The sequence below is a fragment of the Ambystoma mexicanum genome, chromosome 6q, assembly GCF_040938575.1.
Source record: "Ambystoma mexicanum isolate Mex_15411 chromosome 6q, UKY_AmexF1_1, whole genome shotgun sequence".
Lineage (NCBI taxonomy): Eukaryota > Metazoa > Chordata > Amphibia > Caudata > Ambystomatidae > Ambystoma > Ambystoma mexicanum.
In genome coordinates this window covers 196,414,714-196,439,623 of record NC_090937.1, presented here as the reverse complement: position 1 = coordinate 196,439,623, position 24,910 = coordinate 196,414,714, and the positions used below count along the sequence as shown (strand labels likewise).

At 49.4% G+C, this 24,910-nt stretch overlaps 1 protein-coding gene across 9 annotated transcripts in view; it reads left to right on the top strand.

Annotated features, from left to right (window-relative positions):
• Positions 1-24,910, top strand: part of PTBP3 (polypyrimidine tract binding protein 3) — a 1,755,480-nt gene that overhangs the window by 1,463,660 nt on the left and 266,910 nt on the right. The gene's annotated exons all lie outside the window — the stretch shown is intronic.

Below are 24,910 nucleotides of genomic sequence, written 5' to 3'. Positions count from 1 at the left end.
TCCCCCACCGACCCGCTTTCTATCAAAGGACACGCAATCCCAGACTCGCTGGTGGTGACCAACACTCGCAAGAGAGCAGGGGTTCTCTTTGCCACGGGAGAGTCACCCCCGGACAAGGAGTCCAAAAGGTTGTATGCCTTAGGCAAACGGGTTACGTCGGTGGCGGCCTATACCGTCCGGATTGCCAATAACACAACGTTATTAGCAAGCTTCGTCGACGCCCAAAGGAACCTACTCCAGGAAGGCCTTCAAGAGGTTCCGGAACCAACCAGAGCCAAGCTTCTCGCCATTGTCTCGGAGGGCAAACCTGCCAATCAGAATGTGGTAAAGAATACCCTGGACACCGCAGAGACAGCAGGCAGGTCTCTCGCACTGGGTACTTTCCTAAAGAGGCACGCGTGGCTGCGCACGTCGGGCTTCAGGCCTGAGACCCAGGCATCCATTATCAACAAACCCATCGAAGAGGCCAACCTCTTCGGGAAGGCGGTAGAGAATGCGTTGGAGACAGCCAAGAAGGAGCACAAGACTATTAAGTCGCTGCACCAAATTTCCCAGAAACCCTCTTCACAGAGGGGCAGTAATTCTCGGCTGTCCTTTCGAGGACAAGCCCGCGCCGCTCAAAACAATTTCGGCACGGGCAACTTCAACTCAAGTCAACCGGCTGCAAGCCCCACTTACTACCCCCAGAGGGGTCAGAAGCGCGGAAAGAATAGAGGCAGAGGCTCCAATTCCAGAGGAGCGTCAACTTCGGGTCAGAAATGACCACCAAGTCCAGGTCCCCTCCCATGTCTCCCCGGTCGGGGGGCGATTAACATCTTTCCTCAAGGCATGGGAGGGGATAACTTCAGACCAATGGGTCTTAAAGACGGTCGCCCACGGTTACTGTGTGGAATTTGCCCGACCTCCACAGTTCAGACCGCCGAAACATCGACGCCTTTCACCGGAACATCTGCAGATCCTGATCCAAGAGGTGGAAGCGCTGCTGGGAAAGGACGCCATAGAAGCCGTCCCGATTCTTCAGGTAAACAAGGGTATCTATTCAGTGTACTTCCTTGTACCCAAAAAGGATCTCACCATGCGTCCTGTTCTAGACCTGCGCCCAGCGAACAAGTTCATAAAGCCCCAGACGTTTTGCATGGTAACACTGCAAGAGAAGATCCCATTGCTAAAACAGGGGGACTTCATGACAACATTGGATATGAAAGAGGCATACTTTCATATTTCAATGCTGCCAGCGCACAGAAAATTCCTAAGGTTCGTGATTCAGGACAAACAATACCAGTTCAAGGTACTCCCCTTCGGCATAGCCTCGGCGCCAAGGGTGTTTACCAAGGTCCTGGCAGTGGCAGCGGCACCCCTGCACAGACTTTCAGTTCCAGTTTACCCTTACCTCGACGATTGGCTCATCACGGGGGACTCGTTCGACGTTTGTTTTTCGAACACCCAAAGAACAGTAGACCTACTGTTCAGCCTGGGATTTTCTATAAACGAAAAGAAATCCAGCTTAGTCCCCAGCCAAGTAAAACAGTTTCTGGGGGCTCTAATTCGTACGGAAGACGGTCCAGTGAGAGGGTTCAGAACATGCTCTCTTAGGTTCCTCAGTATGTAGCGAGTTGAGAGGTGACGGTACGCAAAGCTATGCGTTTGCTAGGAATGGTGGCGTCATGCATATACTTGGTTCCCCACGCGCGGCTGCGCATGCGTCCCATGCAAGAGTGGCTCAACAACCAGTGGTATCAGGCCAGCGGACAATGGGAAGATCTGTTAGTTGTCTCGCCAGCCCTCGTTCTCTCTCTGCAGTGGTGGTCGAGGGAGAACCTCTTGAAGGGGAAAACCTTCACCAGCCCTGCAGTGGAAGCCACTCTCACGGGGTGGGCTCATCTGCTTCAACAGACAGCGCACAGAGTGTGGTCCCCTCAGGTAGCGTCCAACCATATAAACCTACTGGAGCTACTAGCAGTGTTCAAAGCATTGAAAGCCTTTCAGGAGCAACTGCAAGGGAAGACAGTGCTGGTCTTAACCGACAGCACAACAGCAATGTATTACCTGAATAAACAGGCGGGCACTCACTCTCCAGGGCTATCCAAGCTGTCCCAGAACATTTGGATATGGGCTCTCAAACACAAGATGTTCCTGATATCCCAACATGTTCCAGGGGAACTCAATCTTCTGGCAGACGTACTCAGCAGATATTTTCCTCTGCCAGAAGAGTACGAATGGCGACTGCACGAAGATATTGTATCCAACGTCTTCGCAGAATGGGGGTTTCCAGAGATCGACCTCTTCGCTACTCAGGAGAACGTCCGATGGCAAGATTACGCCTCCAGATACCCCCAGAACCGATCCAAAGGGAACGGTCTCTGGATTACTTGGACGGGGAAAATTTGTCTACGCTTTTCCCCGACTCCCCTTCTGAACAAGATAGTACACAAGATGCACCAGGAACCAGTCACCATGATTCTGGTGGCTCCCATGTGGGCCCACCAACCTTGGTTCGGGCACCTGATGGAAATGTCCCTCTCCCCACCAGTCAAGCTGCCCTGCCCGTACAACATGTTGTCTCAGGACAGGGGGGAGACTCTGCACCCATGCCCACAAACTCTGAACTTAGCAGCCTGGCTCCTGAGGTCATAGAGTTTGGACATCTACAACTCCCTCAAAGATGCATGGACATACCGAGGGAGGCAAGAAAGCCTAACACACGTTATTGCTATGCCAGCAAATGGAAACTTTTTGTCATCTGGTGCAGTTACAAAGGCGTCAATCCCACCGATTGCTCGCCGTCACACGTTGTGTTATATCTAACACATCTGTTGGACTCTGGGTTAGTCTTCAGTTCCTTAAAGGTTCACCTAGCGGCATTGTCAGCCTACACCACGTCACAGCAGAAGGCGTCGTGGTGGAAAATACCTGTGATGACAGCCTTTATGGAAGGGGTTAAAATAATTTATCCCCCCATCACTCACCCAGACCCTGGGTGGGATCTAAATGTGGTTTTAACTAGGCTCATGGGACCCCCTTTTGAGCCTATGCATAAAGCTAGTCTGAAAGACCTGACCTACAAGACAGCCTTTCTGGTAGCTATCACTTCTATCAGAAGAGTTAGCGAACTACAGGCCCTCTCGGTTTTGGACCCCTTTGTTACAGTCCACAAAGATAAGGTAGTTCTGCGCACACATCCCAGATTTGCGCCGAAATTTATTTTGAAGTTCCATGTGAACCAGTCAATCGAACTACCCACGTTCTTCCAGAGACTTACTAACATGGCCGAAAGAAGCCTTCACACACTAGATGTGCGCAGGGCAGTCATGTTCTACATGGATAGAACTAAACCACTGAGGAAAACTAAACAATTCTTTGTTTCAGTGGCAGCTGGTAGAGAAGGGGACCCTGTCTCTAAATCAGCAATATCAAGGTGGATTGTCAAATGCATCACACTATGTTACACTCTTGCAAAGAGAGAACTGCCCTTCAGGCCTAGAGCACATTCTACTCGAGGCACTGGGGCATCCATAGCATTCATTGCAAATGTTCCCCTAGAGTCCATTTGCAAAGCGGCAACCTGGAGTTCTTTACACACCTTTACAAAACACTATTGCCTAGACACTCATTCTAGGTCTGATTCTCAGGTGGGACAAGCAGTACTAAGACATCTTTTTTCTACTGTTCCTTCTCACAACCCACTCCAACTCCGGGTACTGCTTGCTAGTCTATGCACAGCATGTTATTCTAAGCAGATTAACAAGCATCAGAAGACATGCATTACTTACCGTAAAAGCATTTCTGATGATTGTATCTGCTTAGATTCACATGCGCCCTCCCTGCCTCCCCGCTCGGGGGTGGAAGGAACATAGACTTCTTACTACTTTTTCTCTTCATGTACTCACTCACTATAGCCTTGGGCTCCCTCATGGCAGAAAAAATTCAATCGGAGGGACCTCGGCGCGTGAGGGATTTTGGGTACTACACACATCACGATAGGGATAGTGTTTCAGACACGCCTATGCCGATGTTCCCTTTCGGTCCTCCGAAAGACAAGATGCAATACTCTGCGGTTACCACTGGATGTCGGACCATATGCACAGCATGTGAATCTAAGCAGGTACAATCATCAGAAATGATTTTACGGTAAGTAATGCATGTCATGCATCTCTAGACCTATCTTATCAAAGTCTCTTCTGCAGCAGAGATTTCCTCAGCTCTTCTTACCCCACTGAAAATACCATGTACTCTTAGCACATCGGTCAACCAGAACAAGTAAACTATTCATAATTACTCAGGCTTAATTTCATTTTATTTACACTGAAACACCTCTCTGAGGAGTCTTTCCTCTTGTAGATCATGTCAAGGATACTCATTGAACCATGCTATAACTCCTGCCATGATGTACTGCTACTGCCATCTCGTTTTCAGAGATTCTTGCGCCTCACGTCATCTTGTATCTTGCTAGTTAAAGCGGTGAGGTTCAGACTGGGAAGCCTACCATTGCACTTTGCATCCAACTGGAATCATTCATCACATCCCCACCCGCAGTCAACCTGTGTTCCAATCCATTTAGGCCTTCTAAAAACATTAGTAGTTGGTGGAACCCGCCGAGCAACTATCTAGTGGGCTCTTTGTTCTCTTACCCTGAACAGATGGTTTCCATTACAGTAGCGTTCTCTCTGAGGACGGGGTGCTACATGAGGGACGTAAGAGTGCCCAGCGTTAGTTGGAACATCTTGACATCCTGGAACTAAAGATTTCCCTGTCCTTAAGAGATCTTTTCCGTTTGCACACCGGTCTTCACAGACAACACCACCACCTTTCTATTTATGTGAATAAGGTTTGGGGAACCAAGTCCCCTATCCTTTAAAACTGGTATTGAAGTTGTGAGAATGGGCGTAAGACGGGGGTGGCTCGTCCATAATGGGCGAGGGGATGCCAACCTGCCAGTATGCTCACCTTTTGGTAGTTTGTTCTCAGGCACACGTGTCCAGTGGACCATGCAAGGCCTGGCAAATGTTACTATCCCAGCCTTACATGGCCCATTGGGGAAGCAGGCTGGGGGAGAACTGCACGTCTGAATGTGCGAGGTGGGAACTCCTGTGCCTACCCGCACATTCAGTCTATATGAGGCGTTGATAGTGTGGCGCTCTGGCATCTCTGAGCATGTGCCAGGAAGTGCTCTCTGCTTCCTGGTTCCTATTCCTGTGCACGGAAGCCAGAGGACCACATCAAGTGAGGCAGCGTTTGCGCTGAAGAGCAGCATCTTGACCGGGGGCTCAAGGTAAATTGTTGAAATTTAATTGTACTTTTTCTGTGGTGGTGTACGTAGCATGTGGTTATGGACATGTGTGTGTTAATGAGCCAGTGTATGATGTATGGATGGTTGGGTTTACGTGTGAATGAGCAAGTGTATTGTGTATGGGTGTGTGTGAATGAGCAAGTGAATGCTGAATAAGCAAGTAAATGCTTGAGTGTGTGTTTGAGTGAGCGAATGTGCCTGTTGTAAGGGTGCAGAAGGGATTGTACACAAAGGTGGCATGTTTGGGGTTAAAGACTTTTATTAAGCAATAAAGCAAGAGAAGAACTATCTTTCCCTATTCCGTAGAGGGGTTTCCCTGCCTCAAATAAAGATCTAAGGAGACTGTCCAGATGTCTGTTAAAGTAAGTGTCTACCGTCCTGTGTCAAGAAAGCCCTACTTCTGGCCCTTGTACTATATTTAAGGAATAAAGCAGTACTGTTCTGATGCCAGGAGAATGCCTCCCTTCTACTACCGTTAAGTCTCAGACAGCCTGGGAGAATGATTCCCTTCTCCAGGTCCCAAAGTTCCATTAATATTCACTTTCTCGGTGGGACAGGAGAAATGCCTCCCTTCTCGTGGCGTTTGGTCCCAGTCTAAAAAATAAACTGGCAATGACTCCCTTCCCCAGTGGACCTTCCTCCTGGTCCAAGTTACCGGGAGAATGACTTCCCTTCTGGCAATTGTAAAACAATCACTTATAACCTGGAGGAATGACTCCCTTCCCCATGTCTTCTCTTCATTAGGTTTCACAGTTACAAATCCCAAATCTGTGTTATGACTGTCTGCAATCCTGGCTTTTCTATTTCTTCTTTGGTTTGTCCCACTTTTCTGCCAAGTACTACCACAAGGAAGATGAGTTGTTTCGCTCTCTTGGTTTGGGTCCCTGGCCCTTGTTTCTCTTCTTCTTTGGTTTGCCCCACTTGGTTCACTTCCCTGCCAAGTACTGCCACAGGGAAGCTGATTCGTATCACTCTCGTGGTTTGGGTCCCCGACCCCTGTTTCTCTCCCCTTCTCTTTATGTCCAATTACTGCCTCGCTTGCCAAGTACTGACATGGGGGCGAGGGGCATAGTCCTTCTTGTTCTCTCTGTACGCTACAGGGTGTTTCCCTCCTATCCCTTCCAGTCCCTACGTGTCCCTCCACCTCTCCTGTTACCTCGCTTGTTCCTGGGATGCGTGGCTGGTTCTTCCTGGTGTTTCTCTTCTCCTCTGTGTTCTTCGCGGGATTCTGTGTCTCACTGCCTTCGCCACCGATCTCCTGTCCGCCCCTTGGATCGATGGTATGGACGCTGCATTTTGCATTCATGTCACGGTCTAATGTTCCCATCAGGAATTAATTATAAAATTCATATGCTATGATTTCTTATGGCTATAAATCCAAGCTTGAGTCTTGAATTTCACATACTATGATTTCTTATGGATACAAATCCAAGCTTGAGTCTTAAATAGGGACGAAAGCATGATGGTTAACTGATCATCCAATGGGTGAAACAAACTAGAACACTTTTTGTATAAAGCATATCATTTCATTATTTCTCTGACAAAAGTGAATAAATAAGGTGAACATAAATAAGTGATAAATGATTGTAAGTAAAAATAAAATACACACGTCACCTAACACAGGTCGTGACAAAATATATGAACCAATAGCTATCCTAGTATAAACCTAATCTACACTGCTTTTTTTTTCAGCAGTGGCAGAATACTTTCTTTAGCTTAGATAATTCTGAGTGTGGATCACCCACCTGGGCAACCTGTAATGGAAAGGTTAGGGAGTAACGCATGTTGTCCTTTACAGCCCAGTCCAATAATGTTCAATAACCTTGTGCTTTCTTTTAAAAGGGTCTACCACCCAAAAGTACCTCAGAGTCTACAGGAGAACCGGATCCAAGATCAATCTGGGACTCCAGGACGACGCCTGAGGCTAGAAATTGCTATTCACCGTCACAGTACCTTTTGGTGCCTGGTCAGGCGAAGTGGCAGAGTTTCTCACCTTTACTCGACGATTCCCTCTGCGATTGGACCCCCTTTAGAAGAGGGAGCCACTGGGATGCTGAGTCCAAGAATAAAAAAGAACCAAAGTCTTTCTGAAGTGCAGCAGGTTTTCTCTTCACTGTGCTCTTCTTGGGTCGACTATTTCTTTGACTGTAGACGTTCTGTGAAGATGAAACCTGCCTTGGGCTCCTTAAAGGCTTGGCATATGAAAGTAAAACCCATGGGACCCTTTGTTGACTTCTGGCGGTGACTGGTGCATAGGTCGCTTTGGTGTCAGGTTTCGGAATATCATGGTTTTCTGACTTTTGGTTCTTCAGTGCTGCAACCCAACACAGACTTCTGGACGGCTTCTGGTGACCTGGACTCTACCACTGTGAGTGGAACTCGGACTCTCAACAAGTCTGGACTCTCGAGACGTCTTTGTTAGCGCCTGATGGCGGGGAAACCCACTGACGGACCTTCCACTGCACCCAACGACTCTAGGCTCTCTCCGGTGGGAAAAAGTAGTCAGTGGTGAAGGCAAGGATGTCCTTTCAAATGTTCTTAGGCAGTTTGGAACTTTCACAGCTCTGGGTGTCCAGCAGCACTTTGCCACGGTACTCCCTCTTCTCCAGCATGGGGTCTGGCATGGATTCACATGCTCATGAATATTCCCCGTCGTCAGGCTGGGAATCCTCGGTAAAGAAAAAACCAGTATCAGTTTCGTTTCTGATCTGTCTTTCGTAGTAATAACCAATCACTGGTCTCTGCGTCATACTGACCACAGCCAATGACTGCCCTCTACCTAAGCACCGCCTCTGGCAGCCATCTTCAGATTTTTACCGCACGTTCATGTGTTGGGATCCTCGTGCTTTTGCTCTCGAGCGTTAGTGCTATTTTTTTCATGTTTTTTCTCAAAAACTTCGTTTTTTCGGTCAAAAGAGCCTCAAGCTCCACCGACTCTCCATCCGATCAACGGGGACCCGTTTCGGATTCGTCTGCGCCCCTCAAGGGTGAAGATTTCGTCGAGCTACGCTTTTGGAGGACTCCAGAAGTTTCTCAGGCCCGGCCATGGCCCAGGAGAAGGGAGGCTCGACGCCCGGAAAGCTGTTCAGGGTCTGCCCTGGATGCCAGCTGCAGAACGTCTTCAAGGAGGACGAACACTCTTTTTGTCTTTACTGCCTACATGAGGACAAGACGCACGTGGAGAAGAACTGTGCGTTTTGCGGCAACATGTCGGAGCGGACCATGAAGGACCGCCATCAACGTCTCGCCAACTGGCTAGAAGGGAAGAGCCCGTCCGGCGAGAAGAAGAGGAAGAAATCCGAGCGGTCTTCTAAGACCTTTGAGGACGCCCCGGCGACGGGGGTCCAACATAAGGCCAAGCACCGCGAGTCCGCTGGCACCGGGAGCGCCGAACGGTCGGGCTCTACGGGCGCCAGGCAGGGCGCACCCTCCCCGGCACCATCAACCACAAGCCAACGCTCTGGGTCGGGTAAGAGGAAGGCCGAGCACCCGGCGAAGCTCCTGGAGAGGCCCCGGTCGAGCTCGAAGGCGGAGGGGGAGCGAGGCAGTGTCCCCCCCCTCAAGGATAAGGCGGTGAGCGCACCTAAGGTGGTGAAGGCCTTAATCCATCCGGCCAAGCCCTCTATCGAAACTGTCGCGGCGGCCCTGGCTCAGCCTGTGGAGGCTACACCAGCGGTGGCGACCTCGGGGCTCAGAGTCTCCCTGCCACCTCGGAGGGAGTCCTCTTTTGTGCCCATCGATAGGACCCCGTGAAATCCCCCGTGGGGAAGAAAAAGGGGGGGCAGGGCGTCGTCGTAGATTCGGCCTCAACCTCGGAGGAGGAGCTGGTCGAGGTCTTAAGCCACGGCTTCGGCGTGGAAGAAGACCGGCCCGGATTCCCCTCTGCCAGCGCCGCGAGACAACTCGGCGGCCATTTTGTTGGCTATACAGTCCTTATGCTCTGAGATAAGGACGAGACTACCGTTGCCGACGGAACCTCTCCCGTCGGGGGACCCAGAACCGGGACCTTCTGGTGTTCCCCCTACCAAGAAAAGAAGGATCCACCCTCCACCTCCTTTTCAGCCGTCGCGCCCCTTCCAGCCCTCCTCCCCGTCCACCCGAGGGGATGATACGGGGACTGACACGGCAGCGACGGGTACGGACGACGAGGTATACGACGAGGATGTACCGTCGTCGCCTCCCACCAGGGCTTCTCCGCCCGACGAGATTGGATCGTTCCACTCAATGATCGCCAGGGCATCCGAGCTTTTCCAACTCTGCCCTGAGGAGAAGAAGAAGGAAGGTTTCCTTTATCAGCGGCGCGAGGCCAAGAGGAAGACGGTCCTCGCGGTGCCGCTATTGGACGACATTTGGGATGAGGGCCTCACCCTCCTCAAGAACCCGTCCACGACGCCAGCTAGAAGAGACCGGTACGAGAAAAAGTACCGGGTCCCGGACACGGCCCCCCTGTGCCTCCGGGCGCAGCCTACCCCGGACTCTGTCGTCTCCGCGGCGGCCAGGAAAAAAGCGGGGGTGGTGCGGTCTCCACTTCGACTTCCCCACTGGACGGCGAGGGAAAGAAATTGGACGCTATGGGACGCAGAGTCATCTCGTCTGCAGCGACGACGATTAAAGCTGCCAACGCCTTGGCTATCGTGGCCCGATACGACAGGGAGCTCTGGTACAAACTGGCTCCCCTGCTGGACTTCTTGCCGGACGACAAGAGGGCGGAGGCCCTGGAGATCCTGCAGGAAGGTGAGGTGGCTTCGGACCACGCCATTACCGTTGCGACGGACATCGCCGACACTGGGTTCCGCCAGTTAGGCAACGGCGTTTGCCTTAGGCGGCGTGGATGGCTCAAGGCTACGGACTTCCGTCAAGACTTTCAGACCAGAGTCCTGGACATGCCCTTCGATGGGAACAACCTGTTTGGGAAAACGGTGGACGATTCCCTTCAGGCCATTAAAGCGGACACCGAGACGGCCCGGGCCCTTGGAGTTCTGCAACAACGACGGACGCCCTTTCGGAGCAGCGGAGGCAAGGGCGCCTCCAAAGGTTCCGGCGGCGGTTTCTCCTCCTACCGTCAAGCGGCCCGCTCGTCATCTCAGGAGGCCTACAGAGGACGAGGCAAGCCTGGCGGACCCCGCCGTCGTCGCCAAGGACAAGGCGCTAAAGCCTCGTCGAAGCAGGATTGAACCGGCCGGGGGGTCGGGCCCCCACCGAAGCACCCCGGTGGGAGGCCGGCTGGCGAGCTTCGTCAGCGTGTGGGAGTCCATCTCCACCGACCGTTGGGTGCTGGACGCCTTGGCCCGGGGCCACGCGCTCGAGTTTCAAAGAAAGTGTCCGCGCGCCCCCCCCGTGGCCAGGAAAGAACTTCACGTCCCTCAACTCCTCCTGGCGGTGAAGGCGATGCTCAAGAAGGGCGCCATCGAACTCGTCCCAAAGAGGCTTCGGGGCTCCGGAGTCTACTCGAGATACTTCCTCGTGAAGAAGAAGACGGGGGGATGGCGCCCCATCCTGGACCTGCGACGTCTGAACAAGTTCATCAAGGCGCAAAAGTTCCGGATGGTCACCCTCCAGCACGTCCTGGGTCAGCTGGAGGAAGGAGACTTCCTGTCGTCGTTGGATTTGGAGGATGCCTACTTCCATATTCCCATCTTGAAGGGGCACCGAAAATTCCTCAGGTTTGTGGTCCAAGGGCGGCATTACCAGTTCAAAGCCCTCCCCTTCGGTCTACGGTCGGCACCCAGGGTGTTCACCAAGTGCCTCGCACCGGTGGCGGCTCAGCTGCGCCGCGAAGGGATCCACGTCTACCCCTACCTGGACGACTGGCTCATCCGAGCCAAGACAAGGGAGCTCGCCGTGGTCCACACGGCGAGGACCGTCCAACTTCTCACGGACCTGGGATTCTCCGTGAACTACGCCAAATCCCACCTGGTACCCGCGCAAGACACTCTGTTTCTGGGAGCGAGGCTCAACACAGTGTCCCTTCGGGCCTCCCCGTCGGAGGAGAGGACCAGGACCATCCTGGGCAAGGTGCAGCGGATGTTGGTGGCCGACGCGGCCAAGGTGAGGTCCATCAAGTCCCTCCTCGGAATGATGTCTTCCTGCATCTACCTCATTCCCATGTGCAGGCTCCGGATGCGCCCGTTGCAGGAGTTCCTGGACGCGCGCTGGATCCAAACGACGGGCAACTTCGAGGAAAGGATCACACTCGACGAGAGTTTCCGACGAGCGATCCGGTGGTGGGGCACCCGCACGCATCTGACGGCGGGCATGGCCTTCCAGACCCCAGCCCACCAGGAGACAGTGACCACGGATGCCTCCCTGGAAGGGTGGGGAGCGCACACCGAAAATCTGCACGCAAGGGGCCTTTGGCTCCCGACGGAGAAATCCTTACATATCAACGTCCTGGAGCTCCGTGCAGTGTTTTGGGCCCTCAGGTCCTTCCTTCCGTCCCTCAAGGGCAAGGTGGTGAGGATCTTCACCGACAACACCACCACCATGTTTTACATCAGAAAACAGGGCGGAACCAGGTCCCCAGCACTGTCCAAGGAGGCGCAGGACCTGTGGCATTGGGCAGTCGCCCAAGGGATGTTTCTGGTGCTGTTTCATCTGGCAGGGATAAAAAACACCATCGCCGACTCACTCAGCAGGGAGCTGCGCTCATGCCACGAGTGGGAACTACGGCAGGATCTGGTGGATCGCCTCTTCCGACGGTGGGGCACACCCCAGATCGACCTGTTCGCGACGGCGACGAACTCCAAGTGCCGGAGGTTCGCCAGCAGGTTCCCCCAGGCGAGGAGCATGGGCGATGCTTTCTCGTTCCCCTGGGAGGGCCTGTTCCTCTACGCGTTCCCTCCTTTGCCACTGCTAATCCGGCTCGTCAACCAGCTCAAGAGGTCACGGTGCAGGATGATCCTCGTCGCACCTGCGTGGCCGAGGCAGATATGGTTCCCGGACCTTCTGGACTTGTCAGCGTCCCCGCCAATCAAGCTGCCGGTGGACGCGGATCTGCTCTCGAGGGAAGGAGGCGCCATCCTCCACCACGACCCGAAATCTCTAAACTTGCAGGCCTGGCTCCTGCAGCGCTAGAGTTTGGAGGATACGACATACCGGCCGACTGCAGAGAGGTTCTTGCAAAGGCCAGGGCGTCCTCGACTCTTAAATGCTACGGACACAAATGGAAGAGGTTCTCTGTCTGGTGCCACGCACAGAAGATTAACCCTCTACGGATTACGGCTCCCCAAGTGCTGCCGTACCTGCTGACGCTGGCCAAAGCTGGACTGGCACACGCGTCCATCAAGATTCATCTTGCTGCGATCTCCCGATACACCAGAACCACGGGACGGACGTCCTTGTGGTCTCATCGTCTGGTGAAAGAGTTCATGAAGGGACTGTTCAGATCGTTCCCGCCGGTGAAGGCTCCGGCCCCGGCGTGGGAGCTCAACGTGGTGCTGACCAAGCTCATGGGACCTCCGTTCGAGCCTCTGCACTCGGCCCCATTGAAGTTTCTGTCGTGGAAAACAGCGTTTCTTGTGGCCATCACCTCCGCACGACGGGTGGGAGAGATCCAGGCCCTTTCCTGCAAGGCCCCGTACTTGACTTTTCACGACACGAGGGTAGTGCTCAGGACGCACCCCTCCTTCATGCCCAAGGTACCGTCGGACTTCCATCTCAACGAACCCTTGGTGTTGCCTGTGTTCTTCCCGTCGCCTTCGTCGCCGGCTGAGAGGACTTTGCACTCGCTGGATGTGGCTAGAGCGCTGAAGTTCTACGTGGACCGCACAAAGTGTTTTCGGAAGACGTCACAACTCTTTGTGAACTTTGGACCTGTCAATCAGGGGAAGGCTCTCTCGAAGGCTTCCATTTCCAGATGGCTCTCCGGCTGTATCATGTACTGTCATCGGTTGGCAAACCGACCGCTGCCCGGCCGTCCGAGAGCCCATTCCACCAGAGCGATTGCAGCTACCACGGCGTTCCTTTCTGGTGTGCCCCTGCTGGACATATGCAGGGCTGCTACGTGGAGGTCGACGCACACCTTCACGAAGTTCTACTGCGTCGATCGGGATTCCAGGGAGGAGTCCAGGGTCGGCCAAGCAGTGCTGCGCAACCTGTTCGCCTGAGGTGATCCTGGTGAGCAGGTAAGATGCTTAATGTTGAGTTTGATGTAATGCTTAATGTTGAGCCTTTGCCACCTCCCGTGGTTGTGCATGTGTGTACTGCTATGTATTCTTTATTCATGAGCATGTGAATCCATGCCAGACCCCATGCTGGAGAAGGAACAAGTTACTTACCTGTAACTGTTGTTCTCCAGCATGGGTCTGGCATGGATTCACATGCGAACCCTCCCGCCTACCCCTCTGCGGCTCTTCACTTGGTCATACTGCCACTTCACGTGCTTCCAAATCTGAAGAGGGCTGCCAGAGGCGGTGCTTAGATAGAGGGCAGTCATTGGCTGTGGTCAGTATGACGCAGAGACCAGTGATTGGTTATTACTACGAAAGACAGATCAGAAACGAAACTGATACTGGTTTTTTCTTTACCGAGGATTCCCAGCCTGACGACGGGGAATATTCATGAGCATGTGAATCCATGCCAGACCCATGCTGGAGAACAACAGTTACAGGTAAGTAACTTGTTCCTTCTGGGCGGTAGACAGCGGTCACAAAAACGCACCTGCGGACCCTGGGTGACACAAATGGACTTCTCTGGCTCGAGATGTCTGGCACTCCTCTCCTGGACTTCGAAGACCCCTTCTCCGGACGGCAGGCACACAGGACTGGATTCCAGGATACTTCGATGAGGAGCAGCAGCTTTGCACAATGGCCTCTCGTAGCTCGGGAATTGGTCTCCTTTGCAGGTCCTCTCTGGATCAGTCCTTGGGAGACACAACAGCTTTCGGATTACATAAGGAGTACAAGGGTGTAACCCCACGCATTTTATTTGTTTTTTTTTTCTTATTTGAACTTATATGGCGCACTTACAGCCGGGGGGGAGGGAGGAGACGGGGACCACACACACACACACACACACTCACACTCACACACTCACTCTCCAGCATCACGCTCCCCATGAGATTTTCGAGCATTATACCATCCCCTATCAGTAGCACCCTCACCTCCCTTGCATCATGGAAAAAGGCTCCCTCTCAGGGAGAAGTGGCAACAACATGTAGTGAATCGTCACACTGTGTTTGGTTTGTGCAGTTCAGGGTTGCTGATTTGGGCAGGTGGTTGAAAGGTGTAGCATTTTTTTACTGGGCATCTATAAGGAGCATGGTAAGTGTTATTACATGGTTAGACAGGCCATGAATAGATGCTGTCAGCATAGAAATGTATGGGCACATCCAGCTTGAAAATGTTTTTATGCTGGCATATATTGTGGGGGAAATTCTCCTGTGCACTCTTGGTGACTTGCATCTATTAGCTTTTTTTCATGAGTTCCCCTACAAAACCGATTGTAAACTATAAGGCTTGTTACCCATTTATTTCACAGACGGTGTGCCTTATAATGCACCCATTATTCAAAAAATGCTCCTGCTTGGTTGGTTGAAGCTCCCTCACTATGCTCAGTCAATCTCAGATATTTGTGTCAAATATTTGCACGCCTCCAATGAAAAGAAATTAACCAGCCACCACTGCTGTAGGAACAGTTAATACTGTTGCAAGAAGCCCGCTTTGATCCTGTGAGCAACAGATGTCGACCCTTTGAGCAGCCTCAGATTAGTCACAACTGGGAATTGAATCTCAAAATTGGACATTGAGCTCTTTAATGGAGAAACCTATTTGCATTTTACTTGAACTTTAAATGTGACCTTGTAGTTTAGCATAGTTTATTATTATGCATGCAGGACTCTTAAAACCAACATTAAAAAATGCATACATTTGAAACCAGATTACATATACATTAACTTTAGAATAAAATTCATATATTATAGAAGCAAATTAAACGCCCCGTTGTTAATTAACGAGAGATTGCTTAATCTGACATATATTAACATAAAAGAAGATGGCCAGGCCAACAAATGTAATTAGGCCACCATTGATAGAGACAAGAGTGACACAAATATATAATTGTGCTATCTTTAAGAAGTGAATTCTATTTCTGCGCTCTTATTAGAAAATTGTAGCCAGCAAAAATAAATACATTCATTGACATGGGCTTTAAATATGACAGAACATCAGCATGTCCTAATCCTGTCCACTCTAAAAATTAGTTAATAGCCATTGCTTTCTAAAATCTGTGTAAAGTGAGCCTAACAGTGTCCTACTTCTCTTTTTACAGTTTTAAAAATAAGACTGATATTACATATCTCTTAGTAACAACTTGTATTCTGGGGCCAATATATGAAAAGAGAACTTTCAAGTATGTTTTTTGCTGCAAGGAGGTTTCTACTAAATACAGAAATACTCCATTTTGTTAGTGAGATGAGGTGAACTCTGTGGGAGCAACAATAGACGTTTGAGAAATATTTCCCCATACTGTTAACGGGTTGATACTGGTATGGCACAAAATATTTGTGCCATACAAAATGTCAGACCACACTTGTGCTGTAAAAGCATCTATGGTTACACAACCGCCAAACCATTTACTAATGGACAGTGTTGCCCCTAGTTGCCTTTTCTAAGAAAGTTAATTCTTCAAACTAGGAGTTGATCAAGAACTGTTTTTATCAAATCTAATTCCTAGATAATCAAGGTTATTCACCTGGTGGATTACATCCTTATGTAGTTCTTAATTTAGAGGAATTTGGTTTCCTGACAGATCATGGTGATTGTTTTTGCATTGTTATTATATCTTTTTCTTTGCCGATTTGTTGGAAATTCATTAAGTTCTTTCCTGAAGTCAATAGGAGATTTCAATATGACAGCATTATATGTGAAAGGTTAAATAGCTATCTTTAGGTTTGCGAGCATCCACATATAGCTTAGTTACTAGTGCCAAGTCATTAATATTCAATGAGAGCAAGGGGGGCTAAGACACACCCTTGGTAGAACCGCAATTCTATTTTCAAGGGGTCAATCAATCCCCACACCTCACTACAGCATCATTCTTCCTTTACAACCTCACTATGTTATATAGTAGGGGAGGAGGAACTTTAAGTGATGACACTACTATAATAAGTGTCTCTAGATTCTATCACATCTGATCCTTTGATATATAAAGGCAACATATATTGTCTCTCTCCTGGCCAACAAAGGTTTTCATCAGCAGATTAAAATGAAGGAGCTGATCAGTAGTACCCACCCCTTCTGTGAAGCCCCCTGGTGGACAGAAAAGGTGTTTTTACTATACCGTACTTCTAGGTTTTGAAGAATTATCTTGCCATAGACCTTTTCCCGCCCATCTATAAAAGAGATATGCCAATAATTCCTTGATGAAGTTTTCTCACATTTAAAATATAAGCACGATCGTTGCACCTTTTCAGGTGCTTGTTAAACCAGTTCATGGCATTAACATTTATTTTTGTCAGCAATGGCACCCACACAGGAGGTTAATTGTTAAAGAAGTCAACTGGAAGCTGATCTTGCCATGGGGCCTTCCCATATTTCTTGGTATCAGAATCCTGCTCAGTTTCAGATACTAAGAAAATTAATTTTGCCGAAAGGAGCTGACAAAGTTGCTGAGATTAAAGTTTGTCTAAATTCAGGCCATGAGATCCAAATATTAACATTATACAACGTATTAAAACGTTGATGCCAGATCTTTGGATGTACTGATGGTTGGGTGCACATATGAATGAGCAAGTGTATGGATTTGTGTGAGAATGAGCATGTAAATGCTGCGTGAATGTGCTTGTTTGGTTTGTACATGTGTGGGGCACTGATTTGGGCAGGGTGTTGAAAGATGAAGGGAAAGGCATCATGACAATGCATTGGAAAATGCTCCTGTGCACTGTTTGTGACGTGCATTTATTGGAATTTTTTAATATGTTACCCTAAAACACCTTTTGCGAACTGTCTGGCTTTTTACCAAATCTTTCACAGAATGTGTGCTTCATAATGTGTCCATTATCAAAACAATGTTCCTTCTTGGTTGGTTCAAGCTCCCTTACTACGCTCAGTCACTCAAAGATTTGTGGCAAATATTTATGCCCCTTCAATAAAAGAAATGAAAGTTTGTCTACATTAAGGTAATGAGATTGCATAATTAGCATTGTACAACATATTAAAATGTTGGTGCCAAATCTTTGGGTGAATTCATGTATCCATCTACAGTGCAGTAATAGTAGATTCCTTGGAGACTAGACTCAAAAAGGCCTGTTGGTTTTTATTCAATATATCCTTCCGGAGACCCCCTTCATTCCCAGTTCTTATTTATCAGTATGCAAATGTATCTGAGGATGTCTTCTGAATTGTTATACCCAACTGTCCTCAACCAGGGTACCACAACTAAACAGCCCTGTTAACGACCCACACCCCTGCACAGAAAATAGAAGTGAGAATTGAAGCGCACCACAATGTATGACATTGGAAGGGATTTGTGCCTCAGGCAGCCAAAACTGAGGGTGTACGATAAGATGTTGCCACTAACCAACCTCATCCCTCGGCAAACACCTCTCAAACTCTGAGCTAAACACAACCATACCTGTGCAGCACAACAATCCACATGCCCTTCACTACACTGCAACAACGAAACAAGCCACACATAGCCTCGCACAGCAGAACATGATGGCTACCGACCAAAAATTCACACCTACACCCAGCTAACAGTGTACACCGAACTGAAGCTGCCAACAGCACATCACAGCTCTTGCTCTTTTGTCCTACTCAGTCCTACTAACTTAACCCTCACACCTTACCCTCTTGCTTTACTGATCCGCCAGAGCGCCAACGGGGCCACGCAGGTGGTGATAGTGCAGAGCATTACAAAACTGTAACATAACCCCTTCATCTTTTTTTTTACTGTTAAACATTCTTTATTGAACCAACAGGTCCTAGAATTGATGTTAGCGTGAATATGTTTACTGGATTGTATTACAAGGGATCTTATAGTATTAACCAAGGCCTCTGTATGTTAAATCACTGTTAATTCCATTTGGAAATTAGATGGCAGAAACGTCTTGAAGCAAAGGTAGAAATTACCCACAGGAAGATGGCACGGCAAGTTCTTCGTCTAAATCTGCCCTTTTAGTCGTTTGGTGATTATTCGTGAACACATAATCATTAAGGAGTATCATTAGTTTGAAAATTCCTATTAGAAATAATCATCAAACTAAGTATCACTAGATGGTCACTTTGTAGCTGAGGTTCAAATGGCAAATCAACTGCTGTATTGAAACATCCAAGATTATATTGTCATGATGACTACATTGACATCCCTTGACAAGCAGCAGACAACCACTGCAGGCCCTCAACAGCAGCCCAAAGAATGGTGATGCTGTTTCAAGGGCATGTTGGTTTTGACAAGACAGGGCTAAGAGTCAGAATTTGCTCAGGGATTGCGTAGACATTCTCTTCCTTTCTGTCACATTTGAGGTTCAAACTAAAGGTTCAAACTAAGTATTTAGGTTACCTACTACCAACCTTCTACCATCACCCATTATGTTTGAAGTCCCTTATACGTTTCTATAAAGTATTTCTAATTTCTCTAATAAAAAGCAACCTTGGGCACCAGCTGCCTAGTTCACATAAATGCCTAATGGAAACATGGGTAAGCCATAAATGTCCTTAGAGTCCTTATATCATCTGAGCTTTATTCTTGAGTAGTAACTGCTGCATTTAAAGATCTCGATCCACACTGTTGGGCCCCTGCTTGGGTGCCTTCTCTCTGCCTTATTCGCTGGAATACAGACATTCATTAAAACCTTACTTACAAATGGGATTGTTTGCTCAGCATGCCAGTCTTTGTTGTGCAGTTTGTTAATAAACCCTTCAACATTCCGAGTCATGATTTTCAATTTGCAAGATTCCTTGGGGCGATAGCCTGGATTACATGCTTGGTGATGGCAGAAGTGCCTTGCATTAATCAACGAAATACAAATCCCCTTCCTGTTCCCGAAACATATCCATCTCACTGGCAGCCACAATACTATTAGGCATCCTATTCTCCAGTTGTGCCTGGGAATATGGTTGCCAACTTGAAGGGTCATCAATGTCTCTTCTCTCTAAGGGATGCCTTACTGACCTCATGTGGCCACGCTGAGGCATATATATTTTCTCTTCGATTTCCCGAATTCCCAAACTAGGACTGTTTAGGAACAAAACAATTGCAAGTAGCTACATTTTGGCTGAAAATATTCTTGTTTTCAGTCCTCCTCCAGTTGTCGGCCAGCATTCTGGTAATCCTTCCGTTATGGATTGACTTGCTTTACCAACAGTTGCTGGACTTGGTGATATTGTAACTCAACAATTTAAATTGGGATTATGTGAGGGCAACCTAGGAATCATACAGGCAGACAGAAAACCATCTACAAGATTCCAGCATTGAAGCAGGTGACACAGTTTCTGTAAATAGTCTGCTCTCTGGTTTGGCCAACTCTCGCCCTAGTTCTTTAAATCAAGTTATGTCTAGCATTACCTTTTTATTTTTAAGCTGAAAAAATTCAACCTTTCAATAAAATGTTGGTCATTAGTATAATTCACTTTCATGCAGAAAGCAAGAATTAGCAAAAACAAGTTAGCACTCTGTATTCACTTTTATTCTCATTTTACAATCAAGAAGGAAGATATAAAAAGCGGACTAACAAGAGATTCATTAAAAGGAAAATTGATTTCAAATAACAAAGTTCTTCGGACCTAAGGATGATATGGCATTTCTGGTTAAGTAATTACCTGATACAGTTGCATTTAAAAACATCAAGATAGTTTCATCAGTTAGTCCAGATTAACAAAAGCAATACATTTCACAATTGCAACTTGTACCATAGTTAGTTTGGTGGGGAAAAGTTTTTTCCAAAGGTCTTTTGAAGTTAAGGTCCTGAATTCCTTAAAGTACGTTCTAAATAACATGTTTTGTTAGAGTCAGACATTGAGTTAGCATGTGCTGTAAGGTTTCATGTTGATGTTGGTTGCAGCTGAATCTACAGATATTCTCGCATTCAGGAATTTCATGGCACCTGGTTCGAATCTCTTGAGTTTTGCAGAGATTAAGTCGATATCGCAATAGCATATCGATCATTGGAACTTGCGAATTTGAGAAGATATGGTTCAATGTTTCTGAATCTCTTTTCCAAAAATGGATTATCTTTGAATACTCTGTAGTTCTTACACGTCTCTATGGTACGTCACCAGTCGTGTTGCCATAGCTTCAGCTTTGCTCGAGTCGGGTTAGCTGTTAGCAAGTCTTCTGTGATGCCAGCTGCAACCATTACAGAAATAATATGAGCTCTCCATTCAAATGAATTCTGTCCTCCAACGTATTCCACAACTTTGACATGTAATGTCCACAGCTGTGTACTTCAGAAACTTTTTCGGCAGGGGGCATCCTGCATCGATGGCGTCGGGTTGATGGCCCTCGAAGGCTTCCGTCAAGGGCGACATCACCGGATGTTAAAAAAAGGACGCACTTCGCACGTAGCCACAATTCTGTTATTTCTGCAAACGTGTTTGTTTCAGAGACTCTGCGCACCTTGTGTATTCCTCGTGAATATGTCTTCTTCTACCCCCACCGACTCCGCGGTCTGGCTTCAAGACTTGCCGGGACTACAGACCCGCATCGCATTTTTTTGTGACGATTCGAGGGGCGACTCTGCAACAGGAGTCCCGTGGGTCTCGGTCCCGGAGTAGTTCCTGCTATTCGTCCTGCTCGTCTCGGCATTCTAGGAAACGCCGTCACCGGTCGCCTTCCCCTTCCCCGTCCTCCTCGGAGGATGGAACCGTGAGAAAAGTGGCTTGTCCAACAAAGTCTTCGACTCCGGAGGAATGGGCTACCTTCAGGGAGCAGAGGTTGGCGATTTTCCAATCGCAGGGCGCAGTTCTGTCCGCGCTTTCTGATGAAGCCGGCAAGGAACGGTCTCGATCCATGGCTCGTGCGCCTTTGGGCTTGGGTCCTCGGTGCGATCCTCATCGGGAACCTTCGAGGTCCCGTTCGGACAAGGCTCAGGATGGTCGCGAGAAACATGCTTCCAGATCTCGGTCCTCGTCCCAGCGAGACCGCAGAAACCTACTAAGGGCTTGAGGTCGGCGTCGACTCTAGCGCTATGTCCGTCAGATAAGGACGTCGAAGCTTTGCCTTCGTACCAGCCCTCGGCGTCGTCAACGCTGAAACCATCACCGCTCTCGACGCCGAAGCCTTCGGCCCCCTCGACGCCTTTGGGGCCTTTTGGCCGGTATTTGCCATCAGAGATCCCTGGTACTGTGGATCCTCCAAGGAAGGGTACTTCCAAGTCTGTAAGGCCTGTTAAGGACTCCAGACCTTCGGCTGTCCAGAGACAGGACTTTTACCTCCCTCTGGATGACATCTATGAGGAGGAGGAAAGGTCAGATTTAGAATTTGACCCTGTTGAGCCAGATGCGGCTCCTGTCTTTTTTGGGGATAATCAACTGGAAGAGCTAAGGCAATCTCTTCATGATTGCAGTGGCTTAGACACTTCTCCTGAGGTGCAATTTGGCAAGCCTGAGCCTGGGGCTCATGCTGAGTCCTACAGGAGATTGATGGCTAGAGTCACGGAATATCCTGGTTGGTCTACTCCTCCTGAAGCTTTTGTTCAGGATGACTTGATGGAAATTCTGGATCAAGGTCTGTCCTCTCACCCGGTATTTGACCTTGCAGAAAAGGGTAGCGGTTGCTTGCCAGACCCCGGAATCTCTTCCGGCAGTTAACAAATCGTTAACTAAAAAATACCGCCCTTCCAGTAGCGACCCCAGCTACCTTTCATCTCACCCCACTCCCGAGAGTTTGGTGGTTCAGGCGGCTACGGCCACCTCGAGGCAGGCGGCGTACCCTACCTTCCCTCCTGATAGGGACGACAAACCGCTAAAATCACCCAAATCCACTTGTGCCTTGGCAACATTTTCACACTCTTTGGAATTGTTTTTCTTGCAACTGAGCATATTCCTGAAGGGGAAGCAAGGGATGGGTTCCTTGCTCTCATGCAAGATGGCAAGGATGCCATGTGTGAATCCCTTTAGTCGGGTTTGGACACGGCCGACCGTGTTAGCCGGTCCATGGCTGCGAATACCGTTATACGCAGATTTTACGTGGTTGCTGAAGTCTGGTTTTGCTCCAGATGTACAAGCCCGTCTTTTGAACATGCTCTTTGATGGTGCACATTTGTTTGGCAGCAAGGCTGACGAGAGCCTTGAGAGGTTGCAGACCTCAAAAGCTGCAGCGAAATCTTTAAGCGCAGCTGTGCGTCAACCTCTGCCTTTTCGTCCTAGGGGACAGCAGTGGAGGGGAGGTTCTTTTTGTTACTACTCCTCCGTTGGTAGAACAAGAGGAGCTGCCAGTCAAAAAGGTCAGCGTAAAAGTACCGGTGGTGGTCGGGGAAATAGGGGTGCCAAAGCCGCTCAGGCAGCTGCGCTTTGACTTCAGCCGCAGCCGCTCCAAAACAGTCATGAGGCCATGTCCCATGGTTCGCCGGTTGGGGACAGACTGTCTCAGCATCTCGAAGAATTGCAAGCTATTACTTAGGATGTGTGGGTTCTGGCTACAAAAGCATACGGCTACTGCCTTCCCTTCCTCCAGCGGCCTCGCGACAATCCACCGGGGAATATCTCTGAAGCTTTCAGATCCGCTTCTTGTGCAGGAAATCTTGACCCTGCTAGAGAAAGGCGCCATAGAACTGGTGCATGTAGCATAGAGGAACAAGTGATGGTATTCCCCATATTTTTTGATGCCAAAGAAAGACTCGGGATTGAGACCCATCCTGGATTTGCGTTGGTTGAACAAACTTCTCAGGAAGGACAAGTTCAATGTGGTCACTTTCTCATGTCCTCCAAGCCCTTCAATTGCAGATTGCTTGGTGTCTCTGGACCTATAGGATGCTTACTTCCATGTGCCGATTCATCCCAAGCACAGGAAGTACCTGAGGTTTGCGGCTGGCGACTCTCACTTTGTTTCGGGTCCTGCCATTCGGATTGACCTCCGCCCCAAGGGCCTTTACCAAGCTAATGGTGGTGGTGGCAGCCTATCTCAGGCGGGGGGATTCACATCTACCACTACCTGGACAACTGGCTGATCCGTGCGCGCTCTCTCAGGCAAGCAGTGGATCATCTTGGTCTCACCTGCCACTCCCTCCACAAGCTGAGCTTCTCCCTCAATTCCAAGAAGTTGCATCTGACACCTTCCCAACAGCTCCAGTACATTGGGGAAGTGCTCACTTCCCTAGGTAAGGGCTCACCACATTGTGCAGATGGTGGACAAGTTTCAACATGCCCAGAATCTCCCGACTTTCAATTTATTAAGGTTGCTCGGTCTCAAGGCATCCTTCATTTTTCTGGTGCCAGAGGCCAGACTGAGGATGAGATCCCTGCAATGGGTCCTCAAGATGCAGTGGTCACAGTTCTCAGGCAAGATGTCGGATCCCGTTCAGATTCCAATCTCGGTCTCCCAGGATCTTCTGTGGTGGGCCAACAAAGGGAACCTGATGAAGGCAGAGCCGTTTTGGCAACCGTGACCGGAGGTGACTGTAGTGACGGATGCTTCCCTCACAGGATGGGGAACTCATGCCGATGACTTGACCGCCAGCGGTCGTTGGTCTCCGTCGGAGTCCAAACTCCACATCACTCTGTTAGAGCTGAGGGCCATCAGGCTGGCCCTGAAAGCTTTTCTGCCGTCTGTGCAGTGGAAGAGTGTCCTGATCATGACGGATAACACAGTGGCCATGCATTACCTCAACAAAAAAAGGGGGGGGTAGAGTCACTCCCGTTGTGCAGAGAGTTAATGCAGCTCTGGTTCTGGGCAATCCAGCAGGGAATTTCGCTCTCTGTAGTTCATCTGGCCGGAGAGAACAATGCGGCGGCGGATGCTCTGAGCAGGCAGAGCACGATCTCTCATGAGTGGGAGTTGCCTCAGGAAGTCCTTCTGGAGATCATCGCCCTTTGGGGAACCCCACAAGTGGGTCTCTTCGCCATCCGGAAGTGCAAGAGATTCTGCTCAAGGGAATTTCCTCCGAGAGGAGCCTTAGGAGACGCGTTCGTAGTGGATTGATCATTCCCACTGCTGCATGTGTGTCCTCCAGTTGCTGTCATTTCTCAAGTGTTAAGGAGGTTACAGAGGGTTGGATCCCACATGATCCTCATTGCTCCGGATTGGGCCAGGAGAGCGTGGTACCCGGACCTTCTTGAAATGTCCATCTGCCCTCCACGTCGTCTTCCCTACCGAGAGGATCTGCTCTAGTGAGTGAGGGAGGGAGGGAAGGAGAGAGAGAGGGAGGGAGGGTCAGGTTCTCCATCCAGAGGTCAGGACTCTGAACCTTTAAGCTTGGCATCTGAAAGGTTGAGGTATAAGGATTGGGTCCTCCCGGATGACGTGATGGAGGTGTTGCTTTCGGCCAGGAGGCCAGCAACAAAATCCCTGTACCTTTGCTGTTGGCGTAAGTTTTGCGACTGGTGCAGAGGACAACATGTTGATCTTTTTCAGTGTTCCATTCCCATGGTTTTGTCTTTCTTGCTTTCTTTGGCCCACAGGGGCCTGCAAGTGGGTACCATTAAGGGTTACATGGCGGCGCTGTCTATCTTCAACCGTTCATCTGAAGAA